This window comes from Corvus kubaryi, unplaced genomic scaffold (genome assembly GCF_017639235.1).
Source record: "Corvus kubaryi isolate FWS band 111438036 unplaced genomic scaffold, C.kubaryi_AGA036_p1.0 37387, whole genome shotgun sequence".
In the NCBI taxonomy this organism is placed as follows: Eukaryota; Metazoa; Chordata; class Aves; order Passeriformes; family Corvidae; genus Corvus; species Corvus kubaryi.
In genome coordinates, this window is record NW_024581129.1 from 14,892,433 (window position 1) to 14,908,296 (window position 15,864).

General features: G+C 53.9%; 1 protein-coding gene across 1 annotated transcript in view; it reads left to right on the forward strand.

Annotated features, from left to right (window-relative positions):
* The first annotated feature begins 2,891 nt into the window (after nt 1-2,891).
* The window catches only part of LOC121668873 (ankyrin repeat and fibronectin type-III domain-containing protein 1-like), a 245,727-nt gene continuing 232,754 nt past the window's right edge, over nt 2,892-15,864 (forward strand). The window contains exon 1 of the mRNA XM_042037131.1: nt 2,892-2,989. The gene's annotated coding sequence lies outside the window, so the exon portion shown is untranslated. The remainder of the gene's footprint in view (nt 2,990-15,864) is intronic.

Below are 15,864 nucleotides of genomic sequence, written 5' to 3' on the forward strand. Positions count from 1 at the left end.
CCTCCCAGGGAACAATTCCTTCCCAATATCCCATCCATCCCTGCCCTCTGGCAGTGGGAAGCCACTCCCCCCTTGTGCTGGCACTTCAGACCCTTGTCCAAAGTCCCTGTCCAGCTCTCCTGGAGCCCCTTTAGTCACTGGAAGGGGCTCTGAGATCTCTTGGAACCTTCTCTTCTCCAGGCTGAACAACCCAGCTCCCAGCCTGCCTTTGTAGGTGAGGGGCTCCAGCCCTCAAAGCATCTTTGTGGTCTTATTGAATAGGAATATTCATTGAATAGGAATATTTGATGTAATCTAAAATGAATTAAGCTGAAAAGCCCATCAGCATTCCTTGTTTTCTTTCACTTGTCTTGAGACCCGTGCATTGCTTGGCTTTCAGGAAATCCACATCCTGGACCTCCAGACTGGGCAGCTGGAGGTGCCCAGTACCATTCCCCTCATGGCCTCCTCCTCCCCACAGCCCTACAGCATCAGGGGTGTCCGGGGCAGAGTCACTGCAGAGGAGCAGCACCTGCACTTGGCTCTGCTCTAGGGGGGCAGAGCATGTCCCAAGGGCTGTCAAATGCCCCAGAAAAGCCCTTCAGCTCCCCTCTCTTTACACCCTGTGACCATTAATTGCTGTGTGGCTCAGCACCTGCACTCTGTGCACTTCGGAGGCTCTGGCTCAGCCTCTCCAGAGCAGCTGCTCAGCCCAAGCCCCTGTGAGGAGCCACTTCCACCCCACCAGCTCTCTTGCTGCTGATGCTTTGCATCAAGGGTGCTCTCGACTGAGAGGGAAAGTGTTTTTCCTTCCTTATCCGGAGTATGCCTCAAGCATTTTAGCTTGGGAGCCCAGTGTATGCCACAGGTCCTCTGCCAGACACAGGCCTTTCATGAGGCTTCTTCTGTTTAATCACACAAAGAAAAATGTATTTGCCATTCTTAGCAGACCGTTTCACTGTGGTGTCTCTTTCTTCATCCCAGAGTATATTTTCCCCCGATTAACTCATGTGTTTTACTCTGTGTACTTATGTTTTGCCAAATGTGAAGTCAGAGGGTGATGCTGTTTCTGAGACAGACTGATGAGGCTCAGCTATTCCCAGTACAAAGCTTAATGCTAACACAGGGTTTCACAGATGCTTCTTTGGATGCCCATCAGCACATTTATCTCCACTGGAAAACCCCAGAAGCTTTAACCTCCAAATCTTCCTGATGAGAGGCAGCCACATAAACCTTGGGCTGGCAGCAGAGGCTGCTGATACACATCACCACAGTGTGAGTGTTCTTAGAATTTTTAACTGAAATTAAATGCTCTGTGGCTCTGCAGCATGGCAGATGGATGTGCACAAAATACCAATGGGAAGAACACAGAAATTCAGTTCCCTGCCTGAATTTAACAGAGGTGTATACAGTGTGTTCTGGACTTAACACCATTTGTTTGGTCCAGGGGGACACTGTGTCCATAACCTCTCATGGTTTCCAGCCCACCCTGCACTGTCCATGCAGCTGGACATCCCTGAGAAAATCCTATCTAGCCCCAGTGAATGGAATGGACAAAGCCAATTTTTGGGCTGGCTGATGAGTCTGCACAGAGAGGCCCTGACCCTGCTTCAATCTGCATCTCTGTGCACAGGTCTGGGCAACGCAGCAGGAGCAGAGAGCAACCTGCAGCTCGCTGCTGTTCTGCACTGCAGCACTGAGCAGCAGGCAAGTGGTGGTGGCAGGGGTCTGTCACCGGAGCAGGTGATGGAGCTGATCCCCACGACACTGGCACATAGAGATGTGCAGCCCCAGTGCACACGGGTGCACAAAAGCACTTTCCTAAACCCACCAGAGCTGTCTGCACTCCTGTGCCTCAGTGCACGTGATTGGTGTCGCAGGCTGGGCTGGGGCTGTCGGCGCTGGGGGCTGCAGGTGGGTTGGGGCTGCAAGAGAGTTGTGTTTGAAGGCGGGTTGGGGCTGCAGGGGCTGGGGGTTGCAGGTGTCCCCAGGCAGCTGGCAGAGGGGTCCAGAGGGCTGGGGGCCATGGGCTCCAGCTGGGAAGCATTATCCGCTTCAGCCGCATCACCAGTGGAAAGCAGGACAAACGGTGGAGGGGAAATGAAATGATCAGCAGGGATGGAGGGAGCCCAGGGAGGAGCAGCAGCCCTATAAGAGGAGTTTGTAGTGGTGGCAAAGCAGTGTGACTCCTTGATTCTCTGGTTTCTCAGGGTAGCAGGAATCCCCAAGCCATCAGAAGCACGGGTCTGGCCTCCTGCTTTGAGGCAAGGGGACCTCACACGTGAGCTGGTGGAGCAGTGTGTGTCCTGCCTGCAGCCCACAGCATCCTGCTTCTGTCTGTTCACGAGCACTGGGGGTTTGCACGATTTAAAATTAACATCTAGCCTGGGATTTCGCTTTCTCCAGGCATCCTGCTCTAGCAGATGTCTCCAGATTCTGAGGTTAGACCCACTTGAGAACTAAGAAAAGCCACAGGACGATTTCCAGCGGGAAGCGCGGGCGGGGTGCGGAGGGGCTGCCCCCGCACCACCGGGAGTTCGGAGCAGCTCCGAGCACTTCCCTTGCCCTTCAGCAGCCTCGGGGGGCTTTGCTGCTTCCTGCTCGTTCCCAGCGCTTTAAACAACGATTTCGAACCGGTTTTGTTAAACTCGGGAACGAACTGCAACGGAGCAACGAGTTCCCGTCCCGGCTGAGCCACGGTAAGCGCCGCTGTCCCCCGTCGGGCAGCACGCCCCGGCCAGCCCGGGGACACGCACCGGCCCCGGGGCTGCGCGCTCCCGGCTCGGGCGGCTCCATCCCGTCCCCCGCAGCCGCCGAGCATCCCGGGGCGGGGCGGGCTGGGCTGGGCTGTGCGGCGGGCGGGGGTGGCTCCGGGGCCGCCCCCACCGCCCGCTTCCTCCCCCGGGCCCCGGCCGGAGCCCGTTGCCCTCCCTGCCGGCGGTAGCGGGGCCGCATCTCGGGCGTGTGGTCCGGCCGCGCTGCGGGACGGGCCCGAGGGACGGCGGAGCAAGTGAGCGGGCTTCTCCCCCTTCTTCCCTCTTCTCTTCCCTTTCCCCCCTCCTCTCCTCCCTTCCTCGTAGGTCCCCCTGCCTCGCCCGTGGCTGTCGGGAGTGCAGGGCGCTGCTGCGGGAGCCCGGGAGTTGCAAAACATCTCCTGGCTTTGCAGCACGTTTTAATTTTCTTTTTCCTTTTCCTTTTCCCTCTTACACTTGGAGTAGCTAATTGGGTAGGAAAACACGAACTGCAGGGGTGGGATTACTTCATGCTCTTGCAATGCTGTTTTGCTGTTCGATTTCAGTCCTTTCGCGTGAATAGAGCCTGCTTGGCGGTGCTGCCCTGGAGCGCGGCGGGGGCCGGGCGCTGCTCTGCCGCCAGCGCCTTTTTTCCTTAGCAGGTTTCCAGTTTTAAGGACTTCGTTGTCTATGTTGCTGCCTTGCTTTCGGAGGAGATTTGCTCTTTTGAACAGCGGGTCCCGCAGTAATCCCGGTCCATGCTATGTGCGCCTCAGAGGCTTCCTCATCTGGCAGGTTCATTCCATCACTAGGGCTTTTCTCCTTTAGTTTCGAGATTTCCGTAGAATATGTGACCTCCAGGGAAGCGGCGATGCCGGCAGCGGGCTGTTTGCTTCCCAGCCTGCTGGCTGGTGTCCTGGCTCCTGCAGCCATGGATTGACACCGTGTGGAGCAGCTTCGATTTTTTTCCTCTGTTGGTGAAAGCTGGATTTCTTCAGGTTTGTCTGAGAATGGGGGAACAGGGGAATTTCTCGTGCAGGTGGCATTGAAGTTCAGCCAGCTACACCAGCAGAAATTGCTCCCCTGAGAATACAGTATGTGCAGATGTGCTCCTTGAACAGTTTATTCTGGAGTATGAGCAACAAGTTGTGTGTGTTTCATAGAAATAAATACGGAGGAGGTGAGTGCTGGGCATTGATTCCTGAGGCCTGGAGTCAGCAAGATGCTTTAACGTGGGGATGAGCAAGTTGGAGCTGGTTCTTGGGTTGGCTGGATGTATGTTTACATCACTGGAACATGTGCAAGTGAAGGACCAGTTCGTGTTTATCTCATGCTCAGCTTTCCTGTGTATTCCCCTCCAAAAGGGGATGGTGCAGTGTTGTGCTCAAGAACTCGCTTCTCCCTGTTATCTTCCCCCTATGGGCGCTGTTTTTACTCTCAGCTGGTAATTCCAGCAGTGAAATAAGGAGGGGGTGACTTGTCTTCCTTCTTTATCATAAATATTTAACCTGTAAAACAGTAACCTCAAAAATAATTAAACACAGGGAAATTTGCTTTGTACTTCTTAAGCCTGGGCTTTCTCCAATGGTATCATGCTCTGGGGTGTGGCTGTTCTGCTTTATTTCCCTGAATTAATTTTATTGTGGCACTGAGAACTCCCCTGTGGTCCCTGGAAGTTGTCCTGCATTTTAAGAAGTCCAGAACTTGCTGAATAACTGTTTTTCTTCCCTAAAATATAGGTAGGAAATTTCCTATCCCAGCCTGTCCCTGGGTACCTGAAAGTTGACTTTTGCAGCTTTCACCTCAGCAAAGCTGGGCTTCATTGAGAAATCTTTTTTTAAAGGGACTTGTCTCATCTAAAGTTATGAAAAGTTGATATTTCTCATAATAGTTGGATGAATTAGTTAGACGAATAGGGACCTTCCTGCTCCCCTTCTGCTAAGTAAAAATCCACATCTGTTTTTATGCTGACAATTGTTTAAATGATTCCCAGCCCCAGGGAACTTGCAGTCCATTCCTGTTTGCACCCTGGAGCTGTGTCAGTCTCGGATGGCCTTTTCCAGTGTAGGGAAGGCAAATGCTCTTGGTGAGGTTGTCCCCTAGAGAGCCAGAGCCCTGCAGAGAAAGCAATGTCACCTTGGTGTCTCTTCCTGGAGAACAGCCTCACGGGGAGGAGGCATCTCCATCCTTGTGCAGTGCCAGGAGCTGTCACAACTTTCTCCAGTGACACCTGCTGTGATGTTCATGGGGAACTTGGGGTGTTCATCTGGGAGAGAACTCGGTGACAACATCCTGTGTATTCCTCCAGGATGATTAGAACACTGGTCAGAGAGGGGTCAGATGTTCTCCCCTGCATGGCAGTCATGATAGCAATGGGAATGGCAATTCTTAGCCCTTTACCTCCAGCAAGTCATAACTTAAGAGCAAACACTCCTCTTGTTAGCTCTAAGGTTTTAATTTTTTAAGAAGGCAAATTATCCCCATTTGCACAGAGCTCAGCTGCAGTGGCTCCTGTCCCTGCCATCCATGTGCAGCATTGCTGGCACTGGGAATGGCACAGGAGCAGTGCGGGGCTGTCTGGAGCCAGCAGCAGAGTGGCTGGGGAGTCCCAGGCAGTGTCTGGAGGCAGAGCTGCAGGGGATGTCACTCGTGGCAGGGAGCTGAGCCAAAGTGTAACCAAGAGCCCTGTCTGTCCTGGCTCCTGGCAGCAGGAGCTGGTGAGGACCTCGGGACACCCTCAGGGCACTGCTGGCAGGGCCTGCCTGCTCTCAGGTGCAGCAGTGCTGGGGCAGCCGCTCCCTATGGGGCTATTTCTGTCCCAAAAGGAGAAATGTGTGTTGGCAGCTTCCCCAGCACCGGGATGGCAGCGTGGGCCAGAGCTGTGCTCGGGTGGAGTTTCTGCTCCTTGAAGCCTGCACCCTCTCCAGGCTGGTCTTGCACTTCCTTTCCAGCTTGCTTCAAGTGTTTCCCAGCTCTAAAGCTGAGATGTTAATGACACCTTTGTGGTGAGCTGTGGCAGGTGAGGGATGCTGGGTCCTGCTGAGGCTCTGTGGAATGCCACAGCCTGTTTGCTGCAGCCCTAAGGTGGGAAGGGACAAGTACCAACCCCTGTGGCTGCTGGCCCTGGGCAGCCCTGTGATCCTGTTGCTGCTTTCCTGTATTCCGTGCCTGTCTGCACAGCAAATGCTGCAGGAGTCTCTCACTCACCTGTGAAACACCTAACCCGTGTCTCATTGGGCCAGAGTGAGAGCACGGACACCAAATCCTGCCTTGGTTGGCACTGCTTGGCTTTTTTGGGGGATGCAAAAAGGTCTGAGGAACAACCACAGAGCTGGAGGATGGACACAGAGCAGGGGAACAGCAGTGCCATTTCAGTGGCACTGAATCGTCCTGGGCAGAGTTGCAGGGTGGGCTGGATGCTGTTGCTCAGGTGGAACCAGTTACTATGGTCTCTGCTGCCCTTCAGCTGCTGGGTGGGAGAGGATCCTGTGTGGCTCGGGCCCTCAGGCTTCCTTGCTCCTCCTCTCCCTTCCAGAAGGAAGAGTTGGCAGTGTGTCTGGGAGCTCTGGTGCTATCCAAGTGCTTTCACGCTTTGCAACTGCACCCATGCTTTGCTCAGCCAGTGCTGTCCCTAAGGATGTTGCTGGCTGGGATCAGCTCATGGGTGACCTCTCTCCAGGATGGTGCCAAAGGAAAGGCAGTGCAAGAGCACAGGTCCCTTTTTTTTGGGAGTGAGGGTCCTCTCTGCCAAGACCCCCTGCACAAGCAGGGGAGGTTGTCCCACCAAAAGTCTGCTTGGGTCCCCTTCAGAGCGGTGGCTGATGTTTGGTGGCACCAGCTGTGGGCATGGCCCCATCGGGCTGCAGTGGCAATGCCGAGTCACCCGCTGGGGCTGGCGGCCCTGGACAAGCAGGGCTGGCACAGCTGGCTCTAGGTGGAGTGTTTGCACTGGGGAGCCCGGGCTTTCAGCAGCTTTAATAGGAAGGATAAATTGATGGCTTCATTTTTTGACCTTTCAAAGCTTTTCATGCATTAGCTACATGTAGGAAATGTAATTTTCCATGCTGAGAAACCAGCTCTGAAGCAGAATGACTGATGTGATCTTTTTTTGGATGTCTGGCAGACCAAATTTAGTGTGAAACAAGGCTCGGGTCCTGGGCTGAGCTCCTCTGCCTCAGAGATTTGGCGTCTCCATCACAGGGAGTTGAAAAGGGGAACAGGGAGAATTCAGTAGAATTGTTTTCTTTTGATGACTGTGAAGCTCCTGGAGAGACACCAAGGCACAAGGGCTTCCAGACTTATACAGGGATTTCAGTGACTGAAAAGGAACTTGAGGGGGGAAAAAAGAAATGCTAAAATGAGGGAGGCTGAGGACTGCTTGGTCCTGAGCACCTTGGTCTGCAGGGCTCCTCCGATGCTGTTCCACTGGCGGTGGCAATTGGGGTCTGATCCTGCTGTGCTGAGCAGAGTTCTGGCAGCTCCAATATTGCTCTGTGTGCATCACGGCAGCTGCCTCTGAGCTGTCATCTCTCCCCTTGCTGTTCTTTTAGTCTTCTGGGGATGTAGTGCTGTGCTGTTCCTGTTCTGGGTGCTTTGGGGTTAGCATTTATAAGCCTTTTTCCGAAAGAGAAGCAGAAACTTGCCTGTCCTAAGGACTTGTCCATGTTTTTCCCACAGCTGCTGTGGGTTACAGAGCATTCAGAATGTTCTCTGTGTGCCTGCAAGTCACTGTGGTGCCAGTACCCAGCCCTGGGGTTCTGGGGATGTGTAACCAGTCTAACACCCAGTTTTGGTCTGTGTTTGTTCACAAGGAGGTGCCTGGGGACATCACTTCAAGGTGCTCTGTGTCCGTGTCTGCAGCAGACTTGGCTGGCAGAGGGTGACTTTGCCCCTCAGAGCATCGCGAGTGACACTGTGAGAGCTGCCCACACGTGTGAGCCTGAAGTGGCAAGAGCTGGGCAGGGAAGCTGCCTGTCTTGCTTTTAATATTTCATCGAGTGCTAAGAATGTGTGACCTGGATAAGAGAGCCCAAAAGACCCTGGGATGTGAGTTCTGCTTTCACTCGCAGCTCCCCCCTGCTGTACAGTGCTGTGCTGGTTCAATGGGAAGAGGGCGGTTGCCCTCTGGCTGTGCTCAAGCTTCTTAGATCAGACCTCTTTGCTATTTTGGTGCACAAACATCCCTTTCTAACAGTGCAGAGGGGAAACTGGACTAACTCTTTCTTTAAATGCATTTAACCTGTGTGCGAGCATTGGCTGGGAACTGTAAGGCACATGGCCACAAACCCCCATCACCTCACAGCAGGTGCAGGCAGCACTCCTAGCGCAGCCCTGCAAGACCAGGTGGGTTCAGCTGCTGAACTCCAGACAAACCTCAAACAGCATCATCTCCTCCTTTTGTGCGGGTTTTTCCTTCTCTCTGAGATGGGGATAAGTGATTTCCCAGCCCTCCTCAAGAGCAGAGCTGTAGGATCTTGTTAATCAGTGATTAGCAAGTGCTCGGAGGCTTTTGGCTACAGGGCAGGGGGAAAGGCAGGCTGGGGGATGGGGCTGTTATGTGGCAGCACTATCTCGAGTTCTTTTTGTCCCTGCTGTTCCAAGTGTAGGGGGTATCTCGGCTTGGCCTTGGAGTGGGAGCTGTGTAGTGATGGGGCCTGAGGTGCTGAAGCACAGCCCCGTGAGCAGGTGACTCGATGACAGTGGGTGGGTTAAATCAGAACCTGACTGCAGGTGATTCTGAGTGAGAAGTGTTTAAGCCGTCCCTGTCCACAGCCGGCTTCCCAGTCTGCCTCCTGCCGCCTTCTGGGATCCCAGCTGCTCTCCCAAGCAGCAGGATCCTTGTCCCAACCCTTAGGGGGTCAGTCAGGGGGTCTTCCCTCTGCTTTGTCCCTGAAACCTGACAGATCTGAGCTTCTCTTTCTTGGGCATGAGGAGAGATGCCGTTCCTGGGGCAGCTGGCTCTGAAGCTGGTACATGCTGGAGGTTGCTGGGGTGTCTGTAAGTACACAAAGGACAAAGGGGAAAACATAATTTGAAAAGGTGACTCTCCATGGAATTAATTGGGAAGGATCCTTGCCGGTGTGCTGGCGGCTCATGTAGGAGCTCAGACTGACTCAAGGGCAGCTGGTAGCTCTGTTCAGTGGCTAATGCCTGGTAAGAGGGGAGGTGTGAGAGCTTTAGGGAGCTGCTGGTCAGCTCCACAGGGTGTTTCCTGAGGTTAATAACTGCGGTGGTGAAATGTGTCAAATCTCTGTGGGCCCTCACAGTGAGTCTGAACGCCCAGAGTGGTTCTCTTCATTCACAAAACAGGGATGAGATGTAGGTTTGTGATGGAGGAGGAGCAAACCTGCTGTGCAGGTCTGGCAGGGATCTGCCACGGCTGGGATGTAGGAGCTTGTCCTGGTGCCTGCTTTGAAGGGGAAGGGAAGGGAAGGCTCCCTGCGCAGCGGCCCTGCACCTCGGGTTATTGTTCCTGGCTGCAGGGAGATGTTTCTCCACGCTCTCAATCCAGATTGCTTCCCAGGGAACAGCCTCTGGAAATGCGGGTGTTGGCTTGGGTTTCCTCCTATGCAAATGAGTTTATAGGAATGTACTAAGCTCCTTTACAAAACAGCTTGAGCTCTAATGAAAGACATCACTGTGTAAGAGAAAAATATTGTTAGCGCATGACTACCATTGTTAACGAGGTCAGATCATTGCCTTGGAACAAAATTAGTTTGTTTTGCTCTAATCAGTTTTAGTAGCTAGAGTGCTCAATAATTACTCATGTCCTTGTGAAAGGGAGGGGACAGCATGACTAGAGCTGCTGGCAGACTGCTCTGACTCTGAAATGAATTGTGCAGATGAATTTTGGGAGGGCATCTTTCCAGCTGCACAGTGCCCCTGGAGTGATGCTGGCAGAGCCCAGCTTCAGCCAGGAATGGTCATGGTCCATAGCACGGCTCCTCTGGAAAGAGTGTCCAGAGGGGGATTCAGAGAGGCATTAGCAGCAGGAACATCCTTGAACTCTGCTGTTGTCTTCACGTTTATGATCCTATTTGACTTACTGCATGTAAATGTCTCTCTGAACTATTCCTTTCTCTAGTCTATGCAAATTTTCAAGACCCCAGGAGCTCTCAAACACAGCTGCTCTCTAAACCAGAAGATCGACTCCTGGGTATTTGCACCTCTAGAATCTTCTCTTTATTTTTTGTTTTGGTTTGGTTTTTTTTCCGGATGTCATTGGTGTGTTCCTGAAAAGGCAGCCTGTGGCCACCAGGATGGATGGACAGGGTGCTGAGAGCCACTGCCGTGGTGGTGCCCTGGCTCAGGAGGAATGATTGTCAGCAAGCCATGCTTTCCCTTACCGGTGTGTTGGCTGTGCATGTGCCTTTTGCACTGGCAGCTGCTGCCCAGCCAGAGAAGAGCTGTGGTGATGGGCACCTGCTCCTGTGCCTCGCTCAGGGCAGTCAGGGTGGGCTGCGAGACCACAGGGCCTACTGTGCCCTCGGTACCTGTACCTGTAAACTGAGTCAGAGTGCAGCTTCTGATCAAAACTCAGGCTGAGCTCAACCATCCCACCCATGCTGGAGGTGAGAGACTTTTTGGTTCCTCTCCAGCATCTGCCTGGGAGTGCAGTGCAGGGATTGCAGAGCTGCAGCAGGGAATGGCTCTTGCTGGCACTGTGGCCTCCTTTTAGTTGTGCTCTCCCTTGTCCTTGATGGCTCCTTGCAGGAACCTGGGTCAGGCTCACAGTGCCACAGCTCAGCTGTTTCCTTCTAAGTGGTTCTTTCCTGTAAAAGGATGAGTTCATGCTGGAGCCCCCAGCTTTCCCTCCCCTTAATCCACTTGCTGACTTCAGCTAAAATGGTGTTAATCCTTGCTATACTTTCCATTTCCTTCCTCGTTTTCCTTCTGGCTCAGCTCAGATGTGTTTTCTCCCCTGAAGGTGGGGGAACTGCTGCTGGGCAGTGACTCTCTTGGAGGTGTGCCAGGAGTGTTGGAGCTGGGGCAGTCTGAGGGCTGTATCTCTGCACCTTAGGGTTTGCCTGTCTGCCTGGCCATGATCAGTGAAGTGTCACTTGTCAGGAGTACACAGGGGCCTTGCTGGGTCTGCTGCTCCATCAGTGCCCCCCACCTCATGGGCACTGTAGCCAAGACTGCTCTAGGCCTTCACATCCCTGACCAGCTCTTCTTCCTCATATGTGAGGCCCAGCAGAGTGTCTCTTCCCACTGTCACCCTCTCCCCTGTGTTAGGGAGCTGTCACCAGTGCTCCCCAGAAACCACCTGACTTGCTTGAGTCCCGCTGTGGTGTTCTTCCAGCGCATATTTGGGTTGTTGGAATCCCGTGAGGATCAGGATCTGCGAACACGAGACCTCTACCATTTCCCAGAACGTCCCAGCTGCTTTGCCCTGAGCAGGAGATCCATTGACAGCCACCACAGTGTCACCTGTGTTTGTCTGTCCCCCAGCCTTGAGCTCTCCTAAGGCTCATCAGCTCTCCTAAGGCACAGCCTAATGGGCTCTAAGCAACTCCTCCTTGCTGTCCCACAGAGCCCATGCCCATCCATGGGAGCACTTGGTCACTCAGCTGTCCCACCGTGGCCGGTGGCCTGGGGGAGGCCGCAGCCTCAGCTGTGCCCCAGCCTTGCCTCCAGGCACCGTCCTGTGCACGGGGGCTCGAGCCATGCACAGGCTGCACCATGAGCCTCTCCCTTAATCTGTTTTGAATTTCCCACATTTTAATTCCATTGAATGCCCTTAATTCCTGTGTCATGGAACAAGGAGAGCTCTGTCCAGAAGAGCTCTGTTAGAGACGTGTATTTTGGCAATTCTAAAAATACACCTCGCTCGCCCAGGCTTGTGCGGGGTAGCCATGGCAACGTGGCTCCAGGAGCAGGGTTAAAAACAATTGCACCAATTAAGGGGGAAATAGAGCTGCTCAAACTTATAAAACCTAAAAATTCAGAAAATATGAAGTAACAAACACCATGTATGGTGCTGTGGTCTGTATTGGCTTGATCAAAAGTGTGCCCCTTCCACTCTTAAGGAGCATCCCAAGTGCTGATAGAGCTGGGGATGTTCCGTCTGGAGAACAGACGGCTCCAGGGAGACCTCAGGGCCCCTTCCAGTGACTAAAGGGGCTTCAGGAGAGCTGGGCAGGGACTTTGGACAAGGGTCTGAAGGGACAGGTCACAGGGAATGGCTTCCCAGTGCCAGAGGGCAGGGCTGGATGGGATATTGGGAAGGAATTGTTCCCCGGGAGGGTGGGCAGGCCCTGGCACAGGGTGCCCAGAGCACCTGGGGCTGCCCCTGGATCCCTGGCAGTGTCCAAGGCCAGGCTGGACAGTGGGGCTGGGAGCAGCCTGGGCTAATGGAAGGTGTCCCTGCCTGTGGCAGGGGGTGGAATGGGATCATCCTAAAGGTCCCTTCCCACCATTCCATGGCTCTGTGAAAGAGAGCAGCCTGGCTGAAACATGGGGAGTGTTTTGAGGACACAAGCATGGTCTGAAGAACCGTTTTGGCCTGCAGTGCTGGCCTGCGAGGGGGCAGGTGGATGTTATAATTCGTGTGCTGAGCCAAAGTTCCTCAAAATCAATGGAGATGCTTTCATTGATGGATTAGCTTAGGGCTGGCAACACAGGCGTGGTGAAAGCGACCAGATGAGTCTGAAAGCAATGAGCTATTGTTTCTAAACTAGATTGGCTTTAATTGTACTTGCTGGGCCTTGGCCACGGCCAGAGGAAGCCTCAGGAATGTCATCAGCTTGCTGGGGATGGTGCTGGGGAGAGTCTGTCTAGTGGAGCTGGCTAGCAAGGTGGTCCTCCAGAAAGCTTTAAATAAAATGATTTCAAACACTTTTTTTTCTGCACCTCATAGAAAAACAGAATGAAAGGATTCAGAGCATCTCTTTCCAAAATATTTCCAGGTTTTTGCTGACACTGTGGGCATTTTCCTTCCCTGGCTGATTGTGCTTTGCCACCTCGGCATGCTGATGCCTCCCACGTTTTTTGGGGCATGGACAAAGGGATTTGGGTGCAAATAGTTCAGGGAAGTTTCTGAGGTCAGGGCAGAGAGTGGTGATGCTACTGCTGCCTGTTCTTGGGTTTGATACTGAGCTGGTGAGGGATCCTGCCCTGCCCATTCTCCCCAGGAGCTCAGCTCTGTGCTTGATCAGCCCCATTGACCCTGAGGAGCTTCTGGAAACTTCTTCCTGTGTGTGGAAGCACTGGAGAGGAGGACCCCAGGGAGGGGTCCCAGTCACTGAGTGCTTTGGGTTGTCCTGGAGCACACAGGCAAGCTGAGGTTAAAGCCCGGGCCCAAGGGGTGGATGCAAGGCAGAGGTCCATGCGGAGGAAGGAAGCGGGGGCGTGCAGCTGCGTGGGGAGGATGCTGCGCCCGCTGGAAAGCAGCAGCGGGGTCTCCTGAGACAATTTAGGTGAAGGAAACTGCGATGAAGTCACCGCTTTACTTGGCTTGGTGGTGGCAGGAGGTGTCGTTAGCGGTGCTGGGGGATGAGGAGTTCAGGTTAAAGGTAGCAAGAAGCAAAGGGGCACATGTGGTGTGTGCAGGGCACAGTCCCGGGGCTGGCAGCTGCTGGGCAGTGCCTGGGCTGTGCCACACATGGGGAGGTCAGTGCTTCAGAGAACCACAGACTGGTTTGGGTTGGAAAGGACCTTAAAGGTCATCTCATTCCAACGCCTTCTGTGGGCAGGTTCAGCTGTCACAGAGAGGGATCTCTGGTTTCCAGGATCTGGTCCTTCGCCTCTCTCCACTGGTGCGAGCAAAACCTCAGCTGTGTCCTGTGAACACAGGCTGTGCTGGCGCTTCGGGCACGGTCTCAGGTGGGTGCAGCAGGGCTGGTGTTAGCCCTGGGGAAGGCAGGTGTGGGTGTCCCCACGGCTCCTGGGGGCTTCAGGGGTGGCATTGGCCCAGGTGGAAGAAGTGCAGCCCCTGTGACCCTGCAGCAATTCCTTCCACTAGCAGAGAAGCTTTGGGCAGAACAGGAATTGGAGTCTTTAAGATGATTTAGGCAAATTAAAAAAATTTTAGGGTGGATGTCTTTAACTCACGTTGAATTACGGTTTGCATGAATTTGGGTTAATGGAGCTGGAGGCCATCCCGTAGTGTGGTTTTTGTGCATAGGTTAGACCAGAAGTGTGCATGGAGCTGTTCTGGAAGCTGGGCCAGGCTGGGGAAGAGGCAGAGCTGGTGGGGGAAGGCCTGAGCAGGGTTGGTGGTGAAGCTGGCGGCGCACGATGGTGCCAGGAGCCTTCCCAGGGTCCAAGTCAGGTGCTGGCTCCTGGCCAGGGCCAGTTTGGTGGGTGAGGACTCAGCATGAAGCTCGTGGGGAGGGGATTTACCTTGTGCGCAGGGAGCAGTGAGCTCGGAAGGGCAGAGCGGAGGGGCCGTGCGTGGAACTGCCGAGGGCTCACGCTGTGACCGGACCTGGCCACCCCTGGAGCCGCGGGAGCGCCGGCAGCTGCAGGTTTGGCCCCAGGCCTTGTCGGGGGGAGGGAGGTGGGCAGTGGGATTTCACCCTGCTCCACAGGCTGCTTGGAAGGGCTGTCCAAGGCTGGGCCTTCCCACACTGGCTCCTCTCGAGCTGTCACACCTTGCAACGTGTGGCACAACTCCAGCGGCGTTCAGCGCTGGTTTTCCTCCGAGACTTTGTGTGGTCTTTGCATGTTGCTTGATGTCAGATGGTCCTTCAGCTCTCTGCAACCCTTCCTCTGGTGGCTCTGGTGTTTGTTAAGTGTCCCTGTGCCTTTCCTTTGCTCACAGCAGGGATGCTGTGGAAGTGAAATCCTACGCTTTCCTCTTTCTATTGCCTTGGTGGCTGTGGTCCCTTGTGAAATGCCTCTGCTCTTCCAGCTGAGTCTGCACAGGGGGCTGCAGAGGGGTGATGCGTGTATGGAGAGAGGGGGAGAGGTGGCATAAACAGCTCTGTACCCTCACTGTGAGGTGTAATGTCAAGAGGATCTCTTACAATGTGTGCTTGCCCTATTCCTGCAAAATTACAATTAGTTCTAATTAAGTGGAGGTTAACCTCCACTGTGCATCCTGCAAATTAATGGAATGTGCCATTACCTTATCTTGCAGCACAAGAGGTTCTTGAAAATGACTTGGAAAGAAGTATATTCTTGTGTGTGGTTTGAATTTTTAATTTATGTTAATAGTTCAAGCTTGAATTAATTAATTTTAAATGACGGACCTTTGATCTTTTTTTAACACTCTTGCTTCTGCAGCTTAATATAGCTTTCCAGCTCTTCTCCCATTGTAATGAACGAATTGATAAACATACATAATATGATAAAAATGTGCATATACACCCTGAGCCAGCCGCAAGGATGGTGAAGCTGGTCTGGTCTCTGTGTGTGGTGTGCACTGAGGGGGCCCTGCTGCTGCCACTCCAAGGGGGAATGCAGCAGGATCCACAGGTTTAGTGCAAGACATTGTGTTACTTTATCCTGGAGGGAGATCTGGGGACAAAACTCATCTTGTGGCTTTGGGCTTGCCTTTGGAGGTGGTAATTTGGGTTTGTGGTTGTGTGCTTGAACAGAGCTTCATCTTTCCTGGGCAGTCTTTTCTCGTGTAACGCTCCCCACTGCAACACCCAGGGAACACAGGCAGGTTGTGCATGACCCCAAGATGTGAGGTGCCTCAGCAGTGCCCAGTGCAGGGGAATGGTCACTGCCCTGGCTCTCTGGCCACCCTGGTGCTGGCGCAAGCCAGGTACCACTGTCCTTCTTGCCCACTTGGGCACACCCATCTCATCCAGCTGCACCATCTGACCAGCACCCCCAGGGCCTTTCCCACTGGGCACATTCCAGCCACTGTGTCCCAGTCTTGGAGCATTCCATGGGGTTGTTGTGACCCAAGTGCAGGACCAGGAACTGAGCCTTGTTGGATCTTCTTACAGGGGGGTTGGCCCATGGATGCAGCTGGTCCAGATCCCTCTGCAGAGTCTTCCTGCCCTCCAGCAGATCAATACCCTGCCCAGCTTGGTGTCACCTGCAATCTGAGGGTGCCCTTGATCCTCTCCTGGCCCCAACACTGAGCACTGGGGACCACCACTAGTGGCTGCCAGGTGGATGGAGCTTCGTCCCCCACCCCTCTCTGGGGTTGGCCACCCAGCCCACTTTTCACCCAGCAAATGGTGCCCCTGTCCAA